Below are 5,450 nucleotides of genomic sequence, written 5' to 3'. Positions count from 1 at the left end.
GCCAATCGGGAAGCTGTTTAACAGATGTAGCCAAGATAAGGGTGGATTGTGTGTGTTATATATGTACCTATGTGTGTGTGTGTGTTCTTTATTTTAAATGAAGAACACATTTTTGAAAGATATATAAGAAACTGCTAACAGTGATGATCTCAAAGTGGAGAAAGGCTAGTGGGGAGGGAGGCCTACTTTTTATTTTATATCCTTTTGTGCATGTGAATTTTTTTTTAGTGTGACCGTATATTATTTTTGTACTGTAAACATTGTTTAAATTGGAAAAAAATGCAAATGACGTGATAGAAACACTGTTGGGGATGGATAAAGCTGTTTTCCACTTGGGGCATGCTGCTTTTTATTATTTTTATTACAATAACACACTATGACAGCATTAGAGCATACTCAGTGTATATCCTCATTGATGTGGTCAGCACTTATACACAATTCTGTACCTTTGCTTCATCATTCGACTTTAGCAGTGGTCAGACAGTTACTCTGGAATTAAACTGCCTGGGCTGTGTGACTGTGGGCAAGTTACTCAGCCTCTCTGGGCCTCTTTCACTGCTTTAAAATGGAGATAACAGTATTATCTTCTTTGTGAGGTTATAGTGGTGATTCATAAAGGTAATCACTAATATGCTTTGAACAGAGTCTGAGGTGTAGTCAAAACTCTCTTTAAATATTATTAACATGGACTTCCCTGGTGGCTCAGATGGTAGAGCATCTGCCTACAATGCGGGAGACCCAGGTTCAATCCCTGGGTCGGGAAGATTTCCTGGAGAAGGCAATGCCAACCCACTCCAGTACTCTTGCCTGGAAAACCCCATGGATGGAGGAGCCTGGTAGGCTACAGTCCATGGGGTCGCTAAGAGTCGGACACGACTGAGTGACTTCACTCACTCAGGTTTCTATTGGAGAAGGCAATGGCACCCCACTCCAGTACTCTTGCCTGGAAAATCCCATGGACAGAGGAGCTTGGTGGGCTGCAGTCCATGGGGTCGTGAAAAGTTGGACACAACTGAACTACTTCACTTTCAATTTTCACTTTTATGCATTGGAGAAGGAAATGGCCACCCACTCCAGTGTTCTTGCCTGGAGAATCCCAGGGACGGGGGAGCCTGGTGGGCTGCCATCTATGGGGTCGCACAGAGTTGGACATGACTGAAGCTACTTAGCAGCAGCAGCAGCAGCAGGTTTCTATGTGTTTTCTAGATTGTTCCTATGCATAAAACCTAATAGCCCAAATATGCCATAATGTAATTAATCTTTCTCCTATTGTTTGGATAGGGGTTACATATGGACACATGTGTTGCTATGAAGATGCTATAAGCCAGTGCTCAAAGTTTAACATGTATGTAATTCACACAGAGAAACTGTTAAAAGGCAGCTTCAAGAAATCTGGATGACCTGAGATTCTGCATGTCTAGCAGGCTCCCAGGGGATGTGAATGCTATTGGTCTGTGAACCACAGTTTCAGTAGCAAGTTATGAACATCCAGTGAAAATAGGAGGATTAAGAGGGGTTTAGAAACAGTCCCTGGAGAAACAAGGGGTAACTTGCCTGGATCACATGGATGTCGTGACTCTTGAATGCCTTCAGATACTTGGAAGACTGTCACACAAAGGAGAAGCCTGTTTTCTGGAGCTTCAGAATTCAGACTAAATGGGTAGAAATTGTAGGGAGGAAAAGTTTCTGGCGATATAAGGAAGAAATATCTTACAGGCTCTGCTGATATCTGCAGCTCTAGAGGTCTGTGAACTAACACTGGCTCGACCAGTGACCACGATAACAAAGCTGGCGCCCTGCAGCAAAGCAAGGGGGTGGCAGGATGAACGACCCCAGATGCAGTGACAGCAGGAATCTTCGGAAAGAGAGAACCTCAAGAGGAGACGAGCCCCTGCGTGTGGTCACAGAGGAGGCCTGGAATCCCCACTACATTCTTTATGCCCCTCTGTGTCTCGCCCATCCTTCTTCTGCTCTGAGCCAATGTAGTGAGGCCCTGTCTAGTGGCTGGATGAATCTGTCTCTGAGTTCTTCCTGTGCCAGACTCTTCGAGTCTGCCTGCAGCCACACTGCTCGCTAACTCATTTCCTGGCTCTTGGTCTCTCCATGAACTTGCAGCCTGGAGACTGCCAAGGCAGCAGACTTCAGTGACAGATTTTTGCTCACCACGTAACCAGGAAGGATCTGGGCATGTCCTTCAGTGGGATGTAGACATCTCATCGTCCCGCTGGCAGAAGTCAGTGGCACCTAAGTTCGCTCTTCTGAAGTGGTGAGCCTGGCTCTCTACCCACTGAGCAGGAACAGCTGTGTCTCAGCGGGAGCGGATGAGCACCAGATTTCCTGTCCCTGTTCCACTTGGAAGCGGAGAATCATTAGGGTCCTCGGGCGACTTCTGAAGGGCAAAGGAAAGCGGGGGAGATGCATGCAGGGGATAAACAGGGCAGCCCAAGCTCTGATTGGAGCCAGACCCAGGAAGCCAGCAGGGGAGGAGGTGTTCTAGAGTCAGAGTCTGGCCTGGGGAGGGGCTGTCGTAGGAGAGACACTCTGTCAGTGACAGCGTACAGCAGACCATTTCCATCCCAAGGGACAGCTCTCGCTCCAGTGCACACCCATCTTCTGTCATCTCAACACAGAACAAAACCTGCCAGGCAGAGCCTTTTCCTCTCCTGTCAGCCACGGTTGTTATGAGATGAATGGGGTACAAGGTTAAGTGAGGTGCACTGCAGAATTAGAACTCAAGACGAGTGTCCATCCTAAGATGCTGACATGAGAAAAACGGTGTCAAGAGAGCAAAAAGACCACACTACTAGGAGCTCACAGATGCTGCTATAAATGATAGGGAAACAGGAAAGCAGAAAGCCCCCACTGTCTGCCTTGCCCGGGGCGGGGTGGGTGAGGCGGCCTGTCTTTCACATGTTTCCACATGTTCATGTTCTGGCAGATGTTTGCTGTTCATCCATTTGTCTTGTATCTATGGTTCCAGCCCTACACTGAGAGCTGTTTCTAAGCAAAATCTTGGTGAGTGACCGTGTCTCTGGTAGAAAGCAAAGGGCAAGGAAGGGCCAAAAAGGAGATAGGAGAATAGTCGTGTGGACTCCCCAGCACAGGGCATGTGGTGTGTATCCACCCCTTGTAATAGGGACAGGCCTCCTTTTTCATGATCATCTGAGAAATGATGATCATTTTTCTCAAGGTCAAGGACAGGAACATTAAAACAATCAACGGAAGGTATTTGTTGAGCACACCTTGTATTCTCCCCTGTGCTCAATATGGTCAAACATACAAAGCCTTCAGCTCAAGGCTACTCACCTTGACATAACCAATATCTTTAGATCAGAGGAGGCTCCTGATGAACATTTTTTTAATGAATGAATGTGAAGTACCAAGAACAATGGAACATAACACAGAAGGCTTCTCTTCAGTATATTTCAAAGGGGAAGGAGAAAGATGTGAGGAGAAGATAAGAAAGACAGGAGAGTGATCCCTAATTTGGCATGAAGGAATTTGGAGCTGAGTTTGTGTGTGGAGTGCCTGACCAGGTGGAATTCTTGAACCTTGAACCTTGGTGTACACACACACTAGTAGGGGTCAGAGTTGGGAGTGGGTGGGGGCACCAGCTTGCCGTCCCATGTTCCCCAGCACCGTCAGATTCTCCATCCTCCCAGGCCTTGCTGTGATTTCTCTCCTTTTGATTATCTTACAAACACCCTTATTAGACAACTAAATGCTTATGTTGCACAAAAGAAGGGAGGGTGTGAAAGTGATGGTTCGCATGCACATCTAATTAGCACTGAGTGGGATAGACTGCATAAGGCCCAACTTAGATTCACAAAGGGAAGGAAGGTAGAGCTGCAAAACCAAACTCCTCATTGAAATGGGCGGGGAGGTGGGTGTCAGCATGATCTTCCCAAGGTTTGTCAGTGACTTTATGATCTTTCCACTCCTCTCAGCCCACACATTCACTTTTTACAAAAATCTTTATTTAGTTGGCTGCATCGAATCTTAGTCGTGGCATATGGAATTTTCAGTGCATCATGTGGGATCCCTCTTTGCAGTGTATGGACTCTCTAGTTGTGGCCTGCAGGCTTAGTTTCTCCGCAGCATGTGGGATCTTAGTTCCCCGACTAGGGGTGGAACCCGGGTCCTCTACACTGAAAGACAGACTCTTAACCACTGGATCACCAGGGAAGTCCCCACACATTCACTTTAGATTATTATTTTCTTTGAAAGGAAACTCACAAAATCCTTTAGGTTAGATGACTAACCTGTGATGGTAGAGTTCAAATGCACTATCAAGACATCTTCAAGGACTAGGGAGCACAAAAGAAAGGTCTTGACACTCTGTGTGCAAGGTTTGGCAGCTGCCAGAGCTGGGGCCCAGTGGGTAAAGGGAAGAACCAAACAGTGGGTTGGCCAGGACCCAGAGAGTGGATCCTTCCTCAGGCTTAGGAAAGGTCAGGTCCAAGCATCAGGTGACAGAAGACTGAGCAGGCAAGACAGTAAAAGGAAGTTGCTTCCTTCCTGATTAAATCAAATTCCAATCATACAAGGTTGGAAACATTAAATTTAGTAGTTGCCATTTACTGAAGGTTTACTCTTTTCCAGGCACTATGCTGTTTGGCATATGTTATCTCAATTCCTGTAACCCAAGTATTTGAGTTTTCACTTTACAAAGTGAGGAAACTAAAGAACAAAAAGATTAGGTAAATAGTCCAAATTGTAAACCTAGTGAGTGATGGAGGTGAGTCTGTATCCCAGGCTCATCTGCGTTCAGAATCCATACTTGTAAGGTGCTCCACGCTGCCAGCCTCCTAAGGATGGTGGGTCTCCAATGAGAGTCCTGGAGGAACCACCAGCCTATTCAGATTCTCACTGCCAAGGTTCTGCTTCTCACTGGGATCTCGCTAGTAGCCGATAACACCTCCACCTGGGTTCAGGCAATCTGATTTTTTATTTCACATTTCAGCCCAAACAGAAACCCTGAACCCTATGTCATGTGCTATGCTAAAACCAGGCCTTAAGACTAGAACAAGGTTCAATACTCGATACTCAGGATACCGCCCACTCTTTCCTGTAGTCAGGATGGTCTTGTTTTGTTTCTAACACAGTAGGTGCTCTACAAATATTTGTAACATGGCATTAGATAATCAAGTACAAAAGAGAGTCAGTTATTGAGAATCCATTGCTCCAGCCCTTTTTATTGGATGGTCTGCACTCTTCTGGTGGATACCATCAAGGCACTCCTTACAACCCAGAAGCACATGCCTGCTAGCTTTCTTGTGGTTGTGATTTAGTTGCTAAGTCATGTCTCATTCTTTGCAACCCAATGGACTGTAGCCCGCCAGGCTCCTCTGGTCATGGGATTTCACAGGCAAGAATACTGGGGTGGGTTGCCATGCTCTTCTCCAAGTAACCTTCCCAACCCAGGGATCGAACCCAGGTCTCCTGCATTG

General features: G+C 46.3%; 1 non-coding gene across 1 annotated transcript; it reads left to right on the top strand.

Annotated features, from left to right (window-relative positions):
- The first annotated feature begins 691 nt into the window (after positions 1-691).
- Positions 692-763, top strand: TRNAC-ACA (transfer RNA cysteine (anticodon ACA)). The gene has a single exon. It is a non-coding gene; the product is annotated as a tRNA-Cys (tRNA).
- The last annotated feature ends 4,687 nt before the right edge of the window (positions 764-5,450 follow it).

Source organism: Capricornis sumatraensis, chromosome 1 (assembly GCF_032405125.1).
Source record: "Capricornis sumatraensis isolate serow.1 chromosome 1, serow.2, whole genome shotgun sequence".
Lineage (NCBI taxonomy): Eukaryota > Metazoa > Chordata > Mammalia > Artiodactyla > Bovidae > Capricornis > Capricornis sumatraensis.
This window is presented reverse-complemented; position numbering and strand designations above follow the sequence as displayed.